The sequence below is a fragment of the Ylistrum balloti genome, unplaced genomic scaffold (genome assembly GCF_031769215.1).
Source record: "Ylistrum balloti isolate Yb309-2 unplaced genomic scaffold, AGI_CSIRO_Ybal_v1 Utg370522, whole genome shotgun sequence".
NCBI lineage: Eukaryota > Metazoa > Mollusca > Bivalvia > Pectinida > Pectinidae > Ylistrum > Ylistrum balloti.
The window spans coordinates 314,932-336,956 of NW_026782334.1; the positions used below are offsets into that span (position 1 = coordinate 314,932).

General features: G+C 37.7%; 1 pseudogene; it reads right to left on the reverse strand.

Annotated features, from left to right (window-relative positions):
• Window positions 1-275: 275 nt before the first annotated feature.
• Window positions 276-12,104, reverse strand: LOC132555889 (uncharacterized; annotated as a pseudogene).
• Between the last annotated feature and the right edge of the window lie 9,921 nt (window positions 12,105-22,025).

The window sequence follows — 22,025 nt, forward strand, 5'->3', positions numbered from 1 at the left end:
TAAGCGTCATATACCACGTGAGTGAAAAGGCCATTGACGTGTTTGAAAATATACTGTGCGCTTGACTTTTTTCAAAATTTACATCTTGTTTTACTAAGCGTCATATACCACGTGAGTGAAAAGGCCATTGACGTGTTTGAAAATATACTGTGCGCTTGACTTTTTTCAAAATTTACATCTTGTTTCCTACATCTTACGTAAAGATTCGAAATAATCCTTGGCAAAAGTCACTATTAGTCCAATCTTAATTGAAATGGGCAACCGATTTGGACGGACTATGTGCCCGACAGCGGAGATACAGCGCAGCTGCAGCTTGTGGTCAGTTGAATCCAGTTCCAATCGAATTCCGCCGTAGGTGAGAGTCGTACCAGGGCCATTACAAATGACTTCTTAGGCAGGCAACGGGAAGCGTACCTGCAGAAAAAAATAGCTATTAAAATCCTCGGACAATATGAACAAAGGACAACGACTCTTTAATGTTGAGCATAAGGTACAGTTTCAGATTTGGCTTCAAGTTAAGGTCATTCGCCGGATAAAAGCGGACACATTGACGTGGATCAGTTCGGACAAACAGCACGTGAAATGTTAAGAAATAATTACTTTACGGTTACGTAAAGGAAGCAAACATCATTCAAATGACTACCGTCTTCATAGGATCTTACAGGCGGTACGTAAATCATGAACAAACACACTGCGTTACCGGTCACGTGAACACCGTCTCCATAAGATCTTACGGGGAACGGAAATCATGACGAAACAGACGACGTTACCGCTCACGTGAACACCGTCTCCATAAGATCTTACGGGGAACGGAAATCATGACGAAACAGACGACGTTACCGCTCACGTGAACACGCCTTCATATGACCTTACTGAGGACGTGAAACACACCCAGTCACCACTTACGTGGACACTGTCTTCATACGACCTTTCAGGTGCCCAAACCCCGGAGAAACTTACGTGGAAACAGTCTTCTTTTGACCTTACGTGGACATAATTCCTAAACAAGCTCACGTGCACTTGATTGAAACTATTTTTAGAATTACTTTTAGTTTCTATTATAATCAAGATCGCTATGTTTGACGTGGAGAATATATAAACTTTCTATTTTAGAGTCACGATTGCGCATTTCTACAAAAATAGTACTGTTTTCAGCACATGGTGTAATAAAAAGTATTTTGCCGACTTGCTTAGCAGACCCGTAAAACTGTTTTTAGACATGAATCTCCGTAAAACCTGAAGCTGTTATGTAATGTATGATACTGAAAAAGTAGACTTTATTATCAAAGTTCTTGTTTACGAAAGTGGAAGTGAAAAGCTAGTAGTGGCGGAGTGTCCACGTCCTGTGACTTATGAGCAGTTGGGTCCAGCACCGACAAGTCAATGACGAGAGCGCTCGTCATCATTCGACAAGTTCCTCAGTATGTCTCAGCACATGACGTCAGCGTTAACAAGTCCATTTTAGGCTCGGCGAGATAAAGTGTTGGGTTTAATAACAACAACGAGTTGGCTGCTACATTTGTCACGAACAAGCTTTGCTGTGCAACTTCGGGAAGAAATACATCAAACAGGAAGCTCAAATTGACCCTGAAGACCATGGTTTGGCATTTGTTTGACCGTGGTGTGTTGGGTAACAATGAATGATGCACTGTACAGTTTGAATGCTTTAATCAAAATTTGCAAAGAAAGGAATATATTTGAAAGGCCATGGCTTGTTACGATCACACAGGTTACTGTGACAAAGTAGGGCGTGGGTGGATGAAAGATGGCTACCATTACCACAACGACAACGTGGTGACACTGGTTCTCATCTGTTCAGAAATGTCGGAGAGGTCTAAATAAACAAAAGCCTTAACATTTTTTGGTCCAGGTCATAAATAATTTCAAGTAAAATAAACCCAATGCTGACTTCCAACAATCAATCTTCAGCTAGTATCAGCCTTAATAGTTTCAGATATAACACTTCATTCGATTGGCCAATCAAAAGAATTCATGACAGTATCATCACAATGGGCGCACACTGCTCGTTTGCATATGAAGCCCGAATGACGGAAGTTTATGACGTCAATGACCTGAACACGTCATAATAGGTCAATTCCGTTCTTTGTCGTGGAAAATCACGTTTGATAAAGTAAACATGTGGTCCTAACTTTGCATAGAAAATCATTAATATACCGTCGCGAAGATTCGTTTATTACAAAACGCTGACGCATATTTTAAAATATGAAATATATTTATTTATTCTCTTTTGACAAGCGTTGTACAATTCATATTTCAATCGGGACGTCCGGTCTTTTGATGAACTGTTAGGTTGTCGTGATATCTCATCTCAGGGCTAACGTATGATAATAAATCAAATATCATTCTAAAAACTCATTATTGATAATCATCAATTTTGAAGTGATACCACTTGACCTGCGCGTCAGAAGCAGCATTGGACCCATTTGTCTGAATCCGTACGCTACTCATTTTATGATGATTTCGTAATATATCCCCTATAGAAATTAAATAATTGGTTCCGTGTCCCATCCCCTATAGAATTAAATAATTGGTTCCGTGTCCCATCCCCTATAAAATTAAACAATTGGTTCCGTGTCCCATCCCCTACAGAATTAAACAATTGGCTCCGTGTCCCATCCCCTATAGAATTAAACAATTGGTTCCGTGTCCCATCCCCTACAGAATTAAACAATTGGTTCCGTGTCCCATCCCCTATAGAATTAAACAATTGGTTCCGTGTCCCATCCCCTATAGAATTAAACAATTGGTTCCGTGTCCCATCCCCTATAGAATTAAATAATTGGTTCCGTGTCCCATCCCCTATAAAATTAAACAATTGGTTCCGTGTCCCATCCCCTATAGAATTAAACAATTGGTTCCGTGTCCCATCCCCTATAGAATTAAACAATTGGTTCCGTGTCCCATCCCCTATAGAATTAAACAATTGGCTCCGTGTCCCATCCCCTATAGAATTAAACAATTGGTTCCGTGTCCTACCCCCTCCAGAATCAAGGGGTTTTATTTCGTGTCCTACCCCCTATAGATTAAACAATTGGTTCTGTGTCATACCCCCTCCATAATAAAGGGTTTTTATTTCATGCCCCTTCAGAGTTAAGGGGTTTATTTCCTGTCCCACCCCTTCAGAATTGAGGGCTTGATTTCGAGCCCCACCCCTGAAGAATTAAGGGCTTGATTTCGTGCCCCTGCAGAATTAAGGGCTTGATATTATGCAGCAACAGCTTCAAATTTTTGGGTTTGATATCGTGTCCCATCCCCTGCACAATTAAGGGCTTCATTTCGTGCCCTATCCCGTACAGAAGTGAAGGTTTGATTTTCTGACCCATCCCCTCCAGAATTAAAAGCTTGATTTCGTGCCCCACCCCTGAAGAATTAAGGGCTTGATTTCGTGCCCTATCCCGTACAGAAGTAAAGGTTTGATTTTCTGACCCATCCCCTCCAGAATTAAGGGTTTGATTTCATGATCCATCCCTTCAGAATTAAGGGCTTCATTTCGTACCCTATCTCGTACAGAAGTAAAGGTTTAATTTTCTGACCCATCCCCTCCAGAATTAAAAGCTTGATTTCGTGCCCCACCCCTGAAGAATTAAGGGCTTGATTTCGTGCCCTATCCCGTACAGAAGTAAAGGTTTGATTTTCTGACCCATCCCCTCCAGAATTAAGGGCTTGATTTCATGATCCATCCCTTCAGAATTAAGGGCTTGATTTCGTGCCCTATCCCGTACAGAAGTAAAGGTTTGATTTTCTGACCCATCCCCTCCAGAATTAAGGGCTTGATTTCGTGCCCTATCTCGTACTGAAGTAAAGGTTTGATTTTCTGACCCATCCCCTCCAGAATTAAGGGCTTCATTTCTTGCACTATCCCGTACAGAAGTAAAGGTTTGATTTTCTGACCCATCCCCTATAGAATTAAGGGCTTCATTTCATGCCCCACCCCCTTCAGAATTTAGGGGTTCAGTTCGTGTCCAACCCTTCAGAATTTAGGGTTTGATATCGTGTTCCATCCCCTTCAGAATTAACAGATTGATTTCATGCCCCACACCCTTCAGAATAAAGGGTTTGATATCGAGCCCTATCCCCTACAGAATTTAGGGGTTCAGTTCGTGTCCCATCCCCTTTAGAATTAAAGGTTTTATTTTATGATCTATCCGCTTCAGAACTAAGGGCTTTGATTTGAGGATGGGTTATGTTTACGAATTCGGTAGGGTAGGGGGTAGGGAGGGGCTATCGGGGAAGGTCTTTGTAATTAGTTATCACGAGAGGGAGGGTTTATAGGTCATCTGACCCGAAATGACCTATTGTCATCGTGCTTCGTCCATCGTCATGCGCCGTGATCTATGAATTAAAGGAGAGAGCGGCTATCACGGAAAAGAGGGGTTATTAACGTTTTGTTAGAAGTTATAACGTACATATGAAAGGTGATGGGGGTTATTTCGATGGTAGAACTTAAATAATGTACATACCTGCGGTTATTCACCCCTCGACAGCAGTTGTTACAGCCGGGGTTTTCTAGTTTTAGGATATCTGTGTCACATGTAACAGTGTAGAACCATTGACGACCAGAAATATCAGAACCTGTTGGTTGAAAAACTTCAACGTCGGAATCGTTAATATCCTTTGCTTGGTATATAAGGCGCCAGTCCGTGTTATAGGGACACGCGGGTTGGGCCATGCCGGGCACGAAAGATCCGTCACGTTTCTACAACAACAAATGGAAGAGGGAACATGTATAAGATGAATCATGCTAAAAATATTAAATAAATGTATGGACAGAAACATGTCGTAGAGTGTTATGTACAGGTGTGGTGTAGACAGAATAGTATGACGTAGAGTGTTGTGTACAGGTGTGATGTAGACGGTACAGTATGACGTAGAGTGTTGTGTACAGGTGTGACGTAGACGGTATATTATGATGTAGAGTGTTGTGTACAGGTGTGATGTAGCAGTATAGTATGACGTAGAGTGTTATGTACAGGTGTGATGTAGAGTGTTGTGTACAGGTGTGACGTAGACGGTATATTATGATGTAGAGTGTTGTGTACAGGTGTGATGTAGACGGTATAGTATGACGTGGAGTGTTGTGTACAGGTGTGATGTAGACGGCATATTATGATGTAGAGTGTTGTGTACAGGTGTGATGTAGACGGTACAGTATGACGTAGAGTGTTGTGTACAGATGTGACGTAGACGGTATATTATGACGTAGAGTGTCGTGTACAGGTGTGATGTAGACGGTATAGTATGATGTAGAGTGTTGTGTACAGTTGTGACGTAGAGTGTTGTGTACAGGTGTGATGTAGACGGTATAGTATGGTGAAGAGTGTTGTGTACAGGTATGATGTAGAGTGTTGTGTACGTGTACAGTGGTGTGAGGTGTGATGCAGACGGTATAGTATGGTGAAGAGTGTTGTGTACAGGTATGATGTAGAGTGGTGTGTACAGGTGTGATGTAGACGGTATAGTATGGTGAAGAGTGTTGTGTACAGGTATGATGTAGAGTGTTGTGTACAGGTGTGATGTAGACGGTATAGTATGGTGAAGAGTGTTGTGTACAGGTATGATGTAGAGTGGTGTGTACAGGTGTGATGCAGACGGTATAGTATGGTGAAGAGTGTTGTGTACAGGTATGATGTAGAGTGGTGTGTACAGGTGTGATGTAGACGGTATAGCATGGTGAAGAGTGTTGTGTACAGGTATGATGTAGAGTGGTGTGTACAGGTGTGATGTAGACGGTATAGTATGGTGAAGAGTGTTGTGTACAGGTATGATGTAGAGTGGTGTGTACAGGTGTGATGTAGACGGTATAGTATGGTGGAGAGTGTTGTGTACAGGTATGATATAGACGGCAGTGTGACTAAGTGTGTTGTGAACAGCCGTTTATTGGGAGGTTCCAGATAATGTGTTACCTCTGTATTTGAGTACATCTGAGGAGGATGTGAACCCACGTGTAGCCTCCGTTCCATGAGTACAGGATGGTATTTGAGATGTGTGTAAATCCCGCGCAATCTCTCACTTCGACTTTCTGGTTGTATGTAGTAAAGAGGATTGCGCATAATGTCTGCAAGTGCTGAGAAAAGAAAAAAATCACAGAAAATAGCAATAATTCAAGTCATTCATATAATAACAGCTTTAACCAGGGAAAAGGCATGTAAAATTCGCAATGTTTAATCATCTTGTGACATTCTATATTCAGAAACAGTTCATTCTCGAAATCTGGTGATTGTATTAACACAAACTTTTGCGTTGGATTATCAAATTGAATTAATGCAAAATCGGGAAAAATTTTATCTGGGCTGAAATTCGAAATCAACGTCTAAGAATTCATGGAATTAAATATCGCATGGACCATTGTTATGATTTTGCTCATATCAAACGATTAAGTTATGCTGTGTAATGGATGCGATCTGTACTGATAAAATAGTTACTCTGTCAATCAGTAAACTTGAACGGGTCGATATTACTAAAGTACATACATCATCACGTGATACATGATATGAATGACCTCTGGCTCACTTCTGTCACTGTCGATACGCTAACAATACAACATCACAACTATAGCCTGTACTGTTTTCATCAATAGGCCCCACAGGTAAAAAGTCACATTCTCTATACAGTAAAAACGATACATCATTTGTCAGACAGAAAACAGAACAGTCACTGGAGCATTCTCTTGTCCGGTTTTTATCATTCATCAGCTGATGTTATTTATTTTTATTTTATCATATGCTGCACGAAAACAACACATGATAAATGATTAAAAAAGAAACATCAGTTGTGAAGATTATGAAAACTACGGCAAAGTTCAATGCAAAAAGACGTTCCTTTTACACATTGTTCAGAAGAAACCAAAAGTAGCATTTATTATATATATCACGTGGTCATGTATGTACATTGGTGAAATCGATCTGCTGATTGACTGATTGACAGTGTAACGATTAAACCAACACAAATCGTATTCACTACAAAGCTTAGCTTTATCGGTTGACATGTAGTAAAATTATAATCAGTGAAACATAGTATTTCATGTTCCGATTTTCATGATTTATCAACTAATTTGTTTGATAGTTTTATCATATGCTGCTCTAAAAGAACAGTTAATACATAAATTGACGAATATAATTTCAGTTATAAGAAATATAAAAAATATGACAAATTTCGGCGGGAAAAATCGTCCTTTTCATGGTAGAAAAATGATTGACATTTTAACGTCCCGATACCTTTTTTTCTACAAATAAAAACAGGACGATCTGATGACAATACATTTGTTTTACTATACGTGATAAGGTATCCGAAATTTGGTGATATAGAAAATTTGAGCTCTATGAAATGTCGCCATCCTAAAGTCGCTGAAATGCGTTATGTTTAGCATGTAGATTTACTACCTCGCGAGAATATTATTTATATAGTAAAATCAGAATTAGCACTAAATGCATGTTTCCGAAATCTGTATTTTGACACTATCATTGCACCGTCCGATGGTTTTATTCTACGCCTGAATGACGTCAGTATCAGATATTAGTCACACGAAAATCATTGTAATTTCCTTGTAACACGGAACTCTCAAATGTTTAACCGCGATTGAATCTTATCTTATCTTAGTGAAACAATGCAAAGTATTTTATAATTTACGAACATAGCAAAGACACGGTGCTCCATAAGAAATATGGGTATACTCTGACCGATTACACCTTATTTGTTTTTCTTAATATTTAAAATTAAGTAGCAGAAATAATCAGAAACGGCAACACAAATAAATGAATAGATAAGAACAAATAAAGAATTGATAAGCAGAAAAATATATCTATATTTGTCGGTGATTGGAACACTTCAAAAACTTTCGGATATTAAAGATAAAAATCAAACTCGCAACACCAAGAGTGCTAACTTACCATTCATAATAAGACTGTTTGAAACTGTTGTGTCCTTTTTCAGTTTTTCTGCGACTATTCCTGAAATTAAGGTAAAAATTAAGATGACACAAGAACAGACACTGTACATGACGCGTTATGGCGGTTCCTCAACCCCGCGCGCCACCATCTGTGTCGTTATATAGCTGTAGGAATACAGACCATTTTACAAGCGTTTTACCGACCCGAGGTGATTTATGATGCTAGAAAGTGCCGAACTTCGTCCCATATATCGAGTAAGTTAAATTGTCCGACGACGCGACAAAGCGTGTGACGTCATGCTTTCAGCAGCTGAATCTAAATTCAGCCACCATGATGGCTAGTGGACTCGGCTTAATGTTTGTTTTATAATGGTTCGTGCCATGACCAATGTTATTCACTCATCCGTGACAACCATTTATTATGAGATAATGCCGGCCCCTATGACGGCCAATGTACGAAGTAACGAATATAACTAACATGTTTTATTTTCTTTGTAAGTATTTGAATAAATCCATTATTGTATTTTCCTTATCAAACTTGCCTCAAAGAATTCTGTTTACACTGACCTTTTCAATAATGGCTTTAATGGCGTTAAGCTTATTGATATGTATTTTTGATAGCATATAGTCAATGACGCCAACTTTCAGCGATTATCAAAATACTGAAATCATCAATCACAAAAGTACGGCCATTCATCCTGACTAGTCACAATTTATTTTCCCCCAGAGGTGTGACTACAAGATGTTAATTATTAGCCTTTGCGCCATTAATATTCTTAACGCTGGATTACTATACTTTGCAAAAATGTTTTGACTTTTAGAGGTAGAAGAATCGGAAAGGTAACTTATCAGTTTCCGAACAATTCAAATAATAAAATCTCTGATCTAGACTTCCGATTCAGGTTACATTGCTACCCACGCTGAAAATGTTTTTTGTAAGTTATTGAAAACGAATTGAACACTAGGTTCGATTTGCTAGCGGTTGTCATACATGTACTTATTTTATAGATTTTAGTTTGAATCACGGCACTGATACCACCAACTAAACGTGCGTGTCTTACTTTAATCTGTTTCCAACTTCTTTAAGGAAACTGAATACCAAGCCATTGTTCTTTTGGTTGAATGGCGCAGGGCGACCAGGGTTCGATTTCCCTACCGGATATGAAAAGTTCAGCCCGACCACGTGGGTTTTACTTCGGAACTCCAATTTTCTCGCGCAGTGCCAACGAGAGTTATAGATATCAGTTGGTATGACATTCTCACAGTTGTTGTAAAAAATATTGCATGAATTGATTCCTAGTACTACCAAGCAATACGATATGGGTATCAACTAAAACCGTTGGAGCTATCTTGTAACCAACCTATGCAGATGCTTTTTGTTGCTTTAGTACACGTGAAGGACCTTTTTCAGCAACGATAGAATTTTTCCCACAAACCAATTTAAACATAACGGAATGTTATGGGTGCCATCGTGAGAGAAGATCCATAAAATACGTTTAAAATTGTTCCTGAGAACTGTTAAATGACATATTTCCTGCCGCGAACGATGGGTATATGACAGGGTTCACCATTTCGTGAAAAACTATCAAATCGATATTTAACACTATAAAGTGATGTTTTTTAATAAGAAGAAACAGCTGCAAATTACGATCTCAAACATTTATCAAAATAATGCAAAATGAAAAAAAATGTGTATTATTACATTTTTGAAATATGAATAATGCTGAAATCTTTGTCACATTTTATATGCGACAACTTTGCACGGAAGCGAAGCACTATTTCCGGCTGTCGTACACCAAACGTTTTAAGTGTTGGCGCATTATGTAGGGAGTTACTGGTGAAAGTTACAGAAAAATCAAGAACCGGCATGAATTGTCCTTTAAATGTCAGACTTTAAATGTCTACTTCTAAGAAAGTTCAATGACCATGTAACTACTATTAAAATGACATCCTCCTCTTTGATAAGTGATCAAACAATCCACATGGGCTATACATTGGTACATAAACCATTTCTGAAATATCATTTTAACTAAAATTTCTTTATTCTGCTGTATTTTTATGGTGCTTTCAAAGTTTTTACGAAAAACGATACAACTAAGTATGGTTGTTGAACACGTTACTATTTTTCCTGATGAGGATCATAGAGTTGAAATGAATACCTATGAATAAAACGTAAGATATATTGAGAACGAGTAGATGTTATTAAAACCTCAAACTGTGATTTCTTTATATAATGCTTATAACCAATTGTGACCTACGATACACACTGTCTCCTTTTATAGATAATGACTCGCGATACGGTTGACCTTGTATTTACTTGGACCGTGAAATAAGGTTTTTATATTGTTAATAACCTTTGCTTAGTGGGCGGGATGGGGGGGGGGGGGGGGGGGGGGGAGACAGTATTACGTTTACTGACTTGGCCTTGGCGATGACCCATTTACTGACCTATAACTTCCTAAAATTATGTACTTTTCTTGACCTTGACACTGGAGATATGAGTCGACCCATTTATTGAATTTGACAGTACGGTCTTGACCTGTAATGACTTTTGCCCCACAGTGCGCCACTGGTCTTGAGTTTGCCCCGCAGTGCGCCACTGGTCTTGAGTTTGCCCCGCAGTGCGCCACTGGTCTTGAGTTTGCCCCGCAGTGCGCCACTGGTCTTGAATTTGCCCCGCAGTGCGCCACTGGTCTTGAGTTTGCCCCGCAGTGCGCCACTTGTTTTGAGTTTGCCCTACAATAATTTCTAGTCCTATATTTGGTTGAACCTTGAAGTAAGTAAGTTGAAATTTTCGTTTGTTTTATTTGTTTTTCTGACGGCGCACACGACACAGTGGACCGCATCAAAGACATTAGTGAGAGTCTGTCCCTGATCTCCATTAACGATGTTTCGCGTTGTCTGTTGCGGGGGTGGAGATTCGTCAAAGTTCGGGATACACATTAAGGCTGTTATTTAACCTGGTGTAAGGCACGCTGTTATTTACTGGTTGCTACATAAATCAAGGTCACCCTGTAAGGCTTCCATGATGTAATGGTTCCCTAGAGTCCCTGATCGTAACCTCTAACTGAGGACCAAGAATGGTGTGTAACTGACCTGAGGCCAAAATCTTCCTGATTGGATTTCATTGCCTGAAACTCCCCGAAGCTATAACAGATATATACATTACTGATACTTGAGTCTCTAATGAGAATTATACAAACGTAAAAATATTGTAACGACACATCATACACGTGTCACTGTAACAATAAAGACATGTTTTCGAGGTTTTTCAAGAATAAAGCACGACTCGGTTCTCTCATACTAAACGAATGGTGTGTAATTAAATATTACTTCGTAATTATTGTCGCGTGCCCTGTTGTGTTGATTATAGATTGGTGATAATAAATGGATTCATTAATGATTTAGATATTTCATGTCCGAAATTAATTGGTCCGAGACAAAGTGTTGGCTAATATCTGACCATACTATAAACAGCAGGTGTAGAATGTTCAATTTTATTTGTATTTCGGGAATTAAAAGTTAAAAGATAAAAACACCGTTGAACAGAATTGGTGGCCTCTATGGTAACGTAGGATAAAATATTGCAGTTGTTATAATCTACAGAGCTAATCCTTTCCGTTACACCGTACACCTTACACAAATTAAGGCTGCGATTTTCAATATGTAGAACGTGTGATTTTCAAAGACGGAACCACTGTAGTATCTAGCAGAATAAACTTCCTGTTATCAGAACAATCAAGTATCTCTTCGCCAAAACTTTTCTGATAGGATTTTCAGGAAAAGTAACCACACGATCTGTTAGTGTTGTTATCAAGTGTAGAACCCTTTAATGTACCCAGAGGTATTGGGTTACTTTGAAAGGTCTCATAACTAGCAGTAAATAGTGATAGTGACGCGGATAACTGTGTAGAAACTTTTCCATGATGTAGACGATGTAATGAGAATATGATATTTTATTTTAGAAATTTATTTCTAAGAACCATTTATTTCCCTGTCACAAATCGTAAAAGTAAATGATTGAAATATTTATCGGACATTCACGAATACAATTTTGCTTAACTAGTCGCCTTAATTAAATCTACGAAGACAGTTTTAAAAAGACTGACTGAAGAAATGTATTTCCGGGTCAAAAATTGATCGAAACTTACCTCATGAAAAAAGCATTGAGTTTCCTTTCACTGGTGATTATTTTCATACTTTGAAAACTGTAAATGTACATAATTATAAAACAAAAATACAACAGCTCTTCTATCTTTGGACAAAAGCTATGCTCAGTATTTCTTTTTCTCTGTAAATTGAGGAATATCGCAAATTGTCTAACTAGTCTGTAATTTTTTTCACTCTAACACTTCAGTGAGAGGAGTACATATTATAAAAGATGTAAAACACTTCCTAATTCTGTTAATACCGTCTGAACATTCAATGCCTTCAACAGCTCAAGTATTGTTTTTAATCCAAAATTAGCAGTCTAGTCCTTGGCTTTTAGTTCAATCATATCTATTTCAATTAAACAGACGAAAAGAAATATATTCTTACCTGTCGTTAGCTCCCAAAACGTCGGAAATAGAAACACGCACCTGAATAAACTGTTCCGTGTGTTCGTTTGAAATGCGATCATGGCTGTTTCTATATGTGACAACTCCTAAAACGAAGTTGATCTATGTATCTCTACCTAAAACAAACCACTCGACTGTGATATTAAGTAAATCAGTCTGGCACTCGCACGTATTAACTCAAAGATCTCTACGGTGAACCCTTATTTCCTTGTAAACACTGGTTGTAGAAATGGTTCTCCCAGACAGGAGTTGCCAGGTATGGAACTTTTCGCGATACCAGAATGAAGATTGACATAATTAATGGACGAGAGTAGATGACATTTTAATACATACATGACATTGCAATTTCACCCTCGCTTTTATCCTCAGTGGGAATATGGAGCCCTCGTTAGTACGATCCCAGAGATTACACCTGGTGCGCATGCTCTTAACATGTATTACAGCCCAATAGCTTGTTGATTGACATATGCTACAACAACTCATGACCTGTTATAGGTTTTGCTATCCTATACCTAACATGTATACTGTCTTAAACATTAATTATTATCAAGTTAATATTAAATGGTTGATATCATATTATGGTTACCATCTAATTTTCCCATCAAAGGGAAAACATATCTAATTTCTATATATCACTGCAAACATCAAACGATATGACGTTGATTTGGAAAGTCAACAACTTCAAACAATTAGGGCTACAATGCCAACAGTTCCATGCCTTTAACATAGGGAGGCCAACGAGTCCAAGGTTCAGGAAACAAATTGGTTTTATCTCATGGAGACCACTAGTCCAAGATTTAAACTTAGGAAGAAGAAAACCGATATGTCCGAGGTTTTAGTTCTGAGAAATTAACAAGTCCAAGGTTTTAACTCTGAGAGACCAACAAGTCCAAGGTTTTAGCTCTGAGAGATTAACAAGTCCAAGGTTTTAGCTCTGAGAGACCAACAAGTCCAAGGTTTTAGCTCTGAGAGATTAACAAGTCCAAGGTTTTAGCTCTGAGAGACCAACAAGTCCAAGGTTTTAGCTCTGAGAGACCAACAAGTCCAAGGTTTTAGCTCTGAGAGACTAACAAGTCCAAGGTTTTAGCTCTGAGTGACTAACAAGTCCAAGGTTTTAGCTCTGAGAGATTAACAAGTCCAAGGTTTTAACTCTGAGAGACTAACAAGTCCAAGGTTTTAGCTCTGAGAGACTAACAAGTCCAAGGTTTTAGCTCTGAGAGACTAACAAGTCCAAGGTTTTAGCTCTGAGAGATTAACAAGTCCAAGGTTTTAGCTCTGAGAGACCAACAAGTCCAAGGTTTTAGCTCTGAGAGATTAACAAGTCCAAGATTTTAACTCTGAGAGACTAACAAGTCCAAGGTTTTAGCTCTGAGAGACTAACAAGTCCAAGGTTTTAGCTCTGAGAGATTAACAAGTCCAAGGTTTTAGCTCTGAGAGATTAACAAAAAAAAAACAAAAAAAAGTCCAAGGTTTTACCATTGAGCGATTTTGCATATCTGGAATACCAGAAAGTCCGAGGTTTTAACTCTAAAACATAGTCTTACTGTTGAAGGAAACCGCAGTACCTGAGGAAAACCCGCGTGGTCGAGCAGGTGATCTTTACCTTTTCAGGTCCGTTCGGGGAATCGAAACGGGGGCGTCTAGTTGGTGAGTGCGTTACCATTAATTTGAAATACGTTTATCAACACAGTGTTAAATACGGATGAAAAGTGCTCCCTGTCTGATTTAGATATGTTTCCGCGTGGAATCAACTCTTCCGATGGCATTTGATGATGAAGAGTGAAGCGGGATGTCTGTCAGCTACTTGATTTTACTTAATCAACACAAACCACGGTTACGTCTCTCCCTTTGAACAAATATAACTACTCATTGTTAACCCATCCCCTCAGAATAAAAATAAAACACACTTTGCAATGCTTATTTATAAAAGAAAAAAAAACCCACCGTACTATGGAAAGTTTCATGAATTCAGTGTGTGTGTCTTTATTTAAAGGACTTTATTTATAAGGAGAACTGTTCACAGAGTGCCTGACAGCTTTGGAGTGGAAACCAGAAGTGATAAAAAAGCTCGTGCACTACTTACTTACTTACCGCCCGTCTGATGGGTATACCAATTTCGCCCTAAAAAGACACCTCAGTTCAATGTCAATGACGAGAAGACGTTTTGGCGGCGGAACAGATGTCAGGTTATATAAGGCATTAAGGATACAAATAGACATTTTATAGATAAGTAAACCATACATATTATGGGTTAGGACCCTGCATCCCCATACCGTTCCTTTTATTGGAACATGTTCTGATGTCTTTCACTCGAGTCAATTCAGAACAATACCACGGTCTCAACATTTAAAATATAGTATAAAATACATATTAGAGGCCAAATAGGCTTATTAGCTTACGATAAATCCGTTAAAAACGAAAAATTAATTGTCTAAAAGTGGTAAATTAAATATGTCATGTAAACATTTCACTACTTTATATAATTTCAGCGATTTTTTAACTTATGTTTGATTGTGAGAGTGTTCGTTGTAAAGCAACGTCTGAAATAGGATGCATTGATATTTGTTTGTTTTTGTGTTTGGTTCATTCCCGTCCCAGTTGGGACTCATGGTTGTTACACAGAAACTAGCACTCTCCGATTGTTGTATGTCATAACTATTTTATCTAGCCCTGAGAATATCAAACATTTATTTATAAAAAAATATGTGCAATATTCCCTTTTCGGGAGTTATAGCCCCTTTCACTATAATGCATATATATCGATGTGGGTTAGAAAAGTTCCCGTGGCGCTCCCCTTCTTGTTCAAAAAGCGTGTGCTTATTTAGTTAATGAATGAACTAACGTGTGTATGATTATAACAATGAGTTTATCGCTACAAAAAATATTATTTCCCATTTTACTCGAAATGGCTCCGTTCGACCCGTCGTGGAGTGGCTGATATAAACTCTTCACACAGAAGTGAAAATTACTCATTTTCGGCACCAACCATCTCTTTACAAATAACTGAACGCCGACATATCTAGTTTGACGTGGAGGTAATGATATAACTTGGTTCTTATTCAATATTAATTGGAGCTATCTTGTTCAAAGTTGCGACGAAAAAATCGTTTCTTACAACATGTAATTTACGTGGTAGCATATTGGTAACAAATATATACCAACAACTCCGAGCAGGTGGTTGACAGAAATCTTCTTCCATAATTCCAGGGACCTAATGTCGGGGATCCTAAGATTGTAGCAGGGAATTGCCAAGGTTTTACCATGATGTCATGGATATCACAAGTATTTGACGCCATCTCAATACTAGAATATACCACACCACAAAGGCAACGAAACACCTCTGAATCAAAGACTGGTGATTTGATATTATTGCTATTCAATTGATAAAGATTTAGATGTGATTTGTAGTGTCTTCAGATTAGTATTTTATTCAATCACACGGACCTAAGAATATGTATACAGGGAATAATTACGAAGTAAATTTTATGCCACACCACAACATACACTCGCACACACCACCTCCATCATCGTCATAACACACCCTCACACCCTCATCCTGCCTCTTACACCATCATCCATCATTACGCACTCTCACAAAATGTATAGGAGTATGGTCGAGAATCCGGCTAACCTAACGGAGAAATAGCATAGCGATGTTTTCTCTCTTGTCTCCGTATTTCAGTGCCATAGATGACCTACTCTGTGTCACAACCGTGGAGTTGGTAAGGACCGTTGTACATCTGAAGGACTTGATCATACCTTTCCTAAAATAAGATTAAAATCACAAACAACTCTTTGTCGCTGGAGTTGATATACATTGTCCAAAACAAATGATATGCATGTGTTTTGAATTCTGTAACGGAAATGCATTTACATTTTTTTCAAAAATTTATCTACATATATAAGTGTTGAATAAGGAGCTAGCCCCGTACTGTCTGACAAGAGCCATTGACACGCGCAAATGCATCCGGAACTGTGGATGTGAAATATGTCTTGTTCAAATAGATGATCGCATCGCACAGGGACAGACTGCTAAAGTAGTTGTCTACTGTGACCTGAAGATGTTTTCCGTGGAAAAATATAATAAGTCTATAAATTATAGAGTATATCAATTAAGTGATCATATTGTGTACTCAGTGTTGCTCAACAAGTTCATACTCAAATGTATTGTTTTGTCTGCAGTATAGCATATCTTGATCAGAAATAATGTACCTTTATGCTTAGAAGATAAAGGATCGCTGGTTCACTAAAGTATTATCTTAATATATCCCTATAATAATATCAAAGGTTGTTATTTGAATCTGTTCTTAATTTGCCTTGAAATTACACTACGGTTATAAAAGAGGAATTGTATTGTTTTGAATAACTTTATGTCCTAAGCACGTGTTAACAGGTAAATAGTCAAACAACGAGTATATGATCACAAAATTTCGAAAAGTTATTTTCTAAAGCTCAACTTAAGTCAAAATAAAATACAAGCTGTATTTTTCAAGTAGTTGACGAAAAGAGCGGGTGCGAAAGCACCTTATTTCGAAACCTTTGTAATAATTTTTGCCATGTAACACCAGCGATATGAGCGTGTACCGGTTACCCTGGAACGTGACTGTTCTAAATAATGTATTTATTATCTATGCGATCTAACAATCCCTAGTACCAAGGCCTATATTTAACTCCATCTGTCATTCCGATGATATTATCAATATTACCATACAGTAACACAGTGGCGAGAACCATTCATTCAATCACACCCACCCACGGGCTGTATAACAATTAGACATTTAACATAAAATGGATATTTAACAGTTCCCGTTTAATATGCATACATTTTACGAGTTTGAAAATGTATTCTGTTTTACTCGTGAAATATATACACGTTTGATATTTAACATGAAAACATATATTTTTCCTTTCTTACATTTTTGTAGGAAAGAAAAATTGTACAAGTCAAACAGAACGTCAAACTATCTGACTTCGAGGAAGACAGTCTTTTATGTTTGACACATTTTTTTAAAATTTATCATTCTTTTATTTCATTGACAAAAGTGTAATAAACCTGGTGTTTTTCTCATGAAGCGAAGATCACGGATCGTCTTGAGCTGCTGTGTTATGTCCGTGGGCAAAACTCTATACACAAATTACTCTCAGTAGTATGCGACATTTTAGCATGTTGTATCCGATAACAACAGGACCCACTTTCATTAATTTTCCTTAACTTAAGAAAATCTTAACTACCATGGAGAACATTACATGAGTTAAGATAAAGCTAAAATTTATGTAAATTTCCTTAACTTATGTAATGTTTTCCTCTGGGCGATTTTAAGTTAAAGAAATTTTTTAGGTTAAGACTCGTGAAACAGGGATCAGGGAACGGAAAAACATGCTGTACAAGTGTATATAGAGAGTTTACTTTATCTGTAAAAGTATGATCTACGATTTTATGAGGTTTACTTGATTTTTTTGTTCGGTTTTTAAAATTGATTTAAATTATCGTGATTCTGGTTGTGAAAACATTAGATAAACAGTGTGACGTATCCATGCAGATGTGAGACAAGTGCATTTTCAACGCAAGAGTTTCAAACACGAAGTCCTTCATTACCAATTACTAAGCATGTATTGTCCTGGTTGCACAGTAAAATAAATGTTTTATTTACCTGAAAATGTCATATTTCACGTAGTTTCTATTTTGTATTTCCCCGCAGGGAGATTTGATGGTTTAACCAATCAAATTAAATTTCCGATGTGCTGTCGCAGCCACCTGAGAACATCATATCGTCACAGACTTCTGTTTGTAATGTTACGTCACTAAAGCTAGGTTTTAGAACCTGGTTGTCAGTATGTGAGAGTTGTCGAATATCTTCATTAGTCAAGTGATAAGCAAAATCATAGCTTTTTGAAGTGATGTTAACTTAATATTAATTAATGTTTGTATGTCTGAGTATTGAATCACATCCATGTCTATAAGATGACCTTCACCGTGTGTACTCTTCATTAATGGTCACGAGGATATATTAAGAATGTACTTTTAATACTAAGTTGTATTTATGGTTATACCGTCATACAGTTACCGGGACGTTTTCCCTTGGGAGGTTGGTCAGTTAGTCGTTCATTGTCCAACAACCATGGTCTCAAAGCTGGTGAAACGAACCATTCAGATCTCTTTATCAGGAAGGGATTCACAGTAGCTCACATGTCACCTCATTAACACATTTCTCATCCAAGTATTCTACCAACTATTTTTGAATTGAGTGTAGCTTATGAAGACATAACACATTATCATGATCAAATGATATCTTAACAGAAAAGGAGCCACGAAATTCAATATCGTAACAATTGATGCTTTTTATTATTACAGTAGTAACAAAATATCCTTACTTTGAAACAGTGAAGATTTCAACCTTTAATGTTAATATGGCGATATACTGTAATTATGTCTGATGTTTTTCTTTCTCACACACAAACCACCCCACCCACCCTCATGCTTAGTCAAAAATACACATGCAATTTCATCAACTTAAACATGACAATAGCCGTTTTTATGAAGACTGTAATGTTGGAGTTCAGGAACTGTAAGCTTACTCCGTGCTCCCTCTTACACAAAATCCGTAGGATTTCCAGACTATCCCATCAGAGTGTAGACAACGTAAAAAACAAATTGTTGAAACATAGCATAGAACTGACGCAAACGGCATATTTAATGGATTTCGGAGGTATGAAAAACGGATTGATTCACTCATGATTGCCACCACATAAACAGCACTGCTCGAAGTTGACAAAAGGTTCCTATTTGTCTACATTAACGTCAAAAGTTCCGTTGTTACGGTTGATGGATTCGTTCTAGCCAATGTCGATTTCATTTCTATGACTGACTTATCGGAGAGGATTTTACAACTTCCGCCAAGCGCATGATTTTAATTGTTAAGTAAACCAATAAAGAGAATGGACATTTCATGCTTAACTTACCTCAACCACCTACGCCGGATTCACAGCAGCACAAGACTTATTGTAAAAGGTTAGTCGTAGAGGCATGACATTCCAAGGCCAGCCGAACTTATCACCAGTAATATACACGTATCATGGAGATTAATGCTTTATTCCAGTCTAACACAAGAGATGCGTATCCCCCACTCAATGAATACGACAGACTCAATTACATCTAAAATGCTAATCTACTCTGCAGTTTTAGCTGATTCCACTTTTACAATGAAATACGAAATTAAAATAAACTTAATTTGGGAGCTAACCCAGACAGATCACTATCCATGATCCACATCGCTGTGATATTGAACCACCCCACGTCGATATTGTATTTAAATGGCCATTAGGTTTTTCATTGAAGAATTTGCAGAAACATAAATTGACATTTTAGTTTTTAATATATTTAACCTGTGGTTATTTTCATACATCAAGTGATTAAATCTTCAGACAAAGTCCCAGAGGAATCTATAGATTTTGAAAATTTCGAAGTTCTCACGACAGAGGTTACAAGGTTTCTGAAAACAAATCTGCAGTCATTAGTTCACATCAGTGCAGCCCATGAAGTGATGGGAGAGTAGGATATAGATATGAGGTAGACAGGGGACGAGAAAAGATAGGATAGTAATGATAACTGGTGGAAGATAGTGGGAGATGAGAGATGAGGTAGAGAGGGGTCGTTTCTTCTCTCAGACCTGTTGTTGAAGTATAATTTTGACGATGACCCCTTTGACTAATACAATCCTTACCTAAATCTGACTCGGCACGATGGCCGGTTGAGGATTCTACTTTTTCATGAATTTCTTATGAACATCTTAATTGTCTTTAATGCCAAGCTAATACTAACATCTGGGCCGGCGTTACCACGTCTTCCTTTTCTCGAAGAATCTCAGAAGGGTCTTTAATGTGCTAGTTGAACATTTCCACACGGGCCACCATTTTAAGTCCCATCCGACGGACATTGTTTGTGATTATTTGTTGGTAAGGTGCTAGTGATGAATACTTTCATACATGTCTACCCTATTGTAAACCGTTCACTTTAACAACATTCTATATATCAAAAACTAGATATCTACATGTCCCTGGTGAGCCAATCGCAAGTACTGACACAAAGTTGATAACGAGAAATGAAAAGCACGTACTACATACGGTGTGACAAACACGCAAGTTATGCCTTCAGTTGAACATCGCCAACGTAAATACCGTGTATATAACGGTAAAACACTTTATTGCCGAGTCATATACTCTTATATGTGTAAGCATATCCATACAGAAAATAAACGAGAGTCTTATCGTATCAAACACGCTATTTACATTACAGACATTTATGAAAACGATAATAAATACGAATGTTACTGACTACTAAACAACATGTTGATGATTTACATAGACAAAACAACAGCACGTGTCTTAGTGAGGAGGAACGTTGATTTGATTAAGAAATGTTAGGTGTTCCTTGTTTCAACCTTTTTTAATTATATAATACGCTACAATCACATAAAAAGGATGTTTTTCTCCATCAAGGTTATGAAAGGCATTGTTTACTTTCCGACAAATGGTGACGTTATCATATCATTGAATTCTATAATTAGACTATGGCAAAGCTCATAGCTTCATTTATCTAAGTAAGCTCAACTCTCGGCATCGCAGGCGTTTAAGTTTAGCTCTTTAAAAACTAGAGAATGGACCATTTGAGTTTCCTCCCTTCCTGTATGTGCTATCAACGAAAATCCTATGGTCTTTAAACAGGAAACAGTACTCCAGTGGATAAAAGTCCTAGCATCCATTTGTAGAAAAAAACATTTAATAAGAGATGAAGGGTTGGACGACCGAATAGAGTTACCATCCCCCTACAGGAACGAGTTGGTTTTTTTTGCACACTGTATCTGTTTTTACTTGAATACGATAAGTAACGACTTATTTCATATCATTCATTTAAAGAACAGTTTAACATTCGAACTAAAATCCTTTGCAAAATATACATAAATGTGGAATTAAATATCTGACTTTGCAAATATTCTGGTACCAAGAGAACACTTTTGTTTATAATTTCCCTTCAGAACCACATTTAACAAGGACATAAGCCTATTAGACTATCAATCAGTGAAATCAGTCATTTAGACGAGTATAAAATCAACCACTCATTACTGAAGATTTTAATCAGCGCGGGATGACTTTTACTTTTTATATGTGTTAGATGATATTTTCTCTGGTTACAGTCCAATTCCGCTATTTCGGTAATTATATTCTTTTGATACTATTACTAAATAGTTTATATAACTGGTTTGTGATCACACTTACAGGCCCGGATGGAACAGTGCAAAAGGTTCTGACACTCTTGTTTTAGGCTGTTGATGAAAATCGATAAGTGCTAGGAAAGGTCAGCAGTTTAAATAAAATTAGTTACTATTCTTGTTCGGTTTACTTGTATGACCTTTCTATATCTGCGGGACAACCCTGGTAAATTGTCACAAGAATCCGGACTATCAACAATGTTTTAATGCTTAAATGATCAATCAGCACTGTCCTTCAACATGTCCGCCGGAGTGTATATAATCACGTGTTCGTCACATGGAATCAAAACTTAC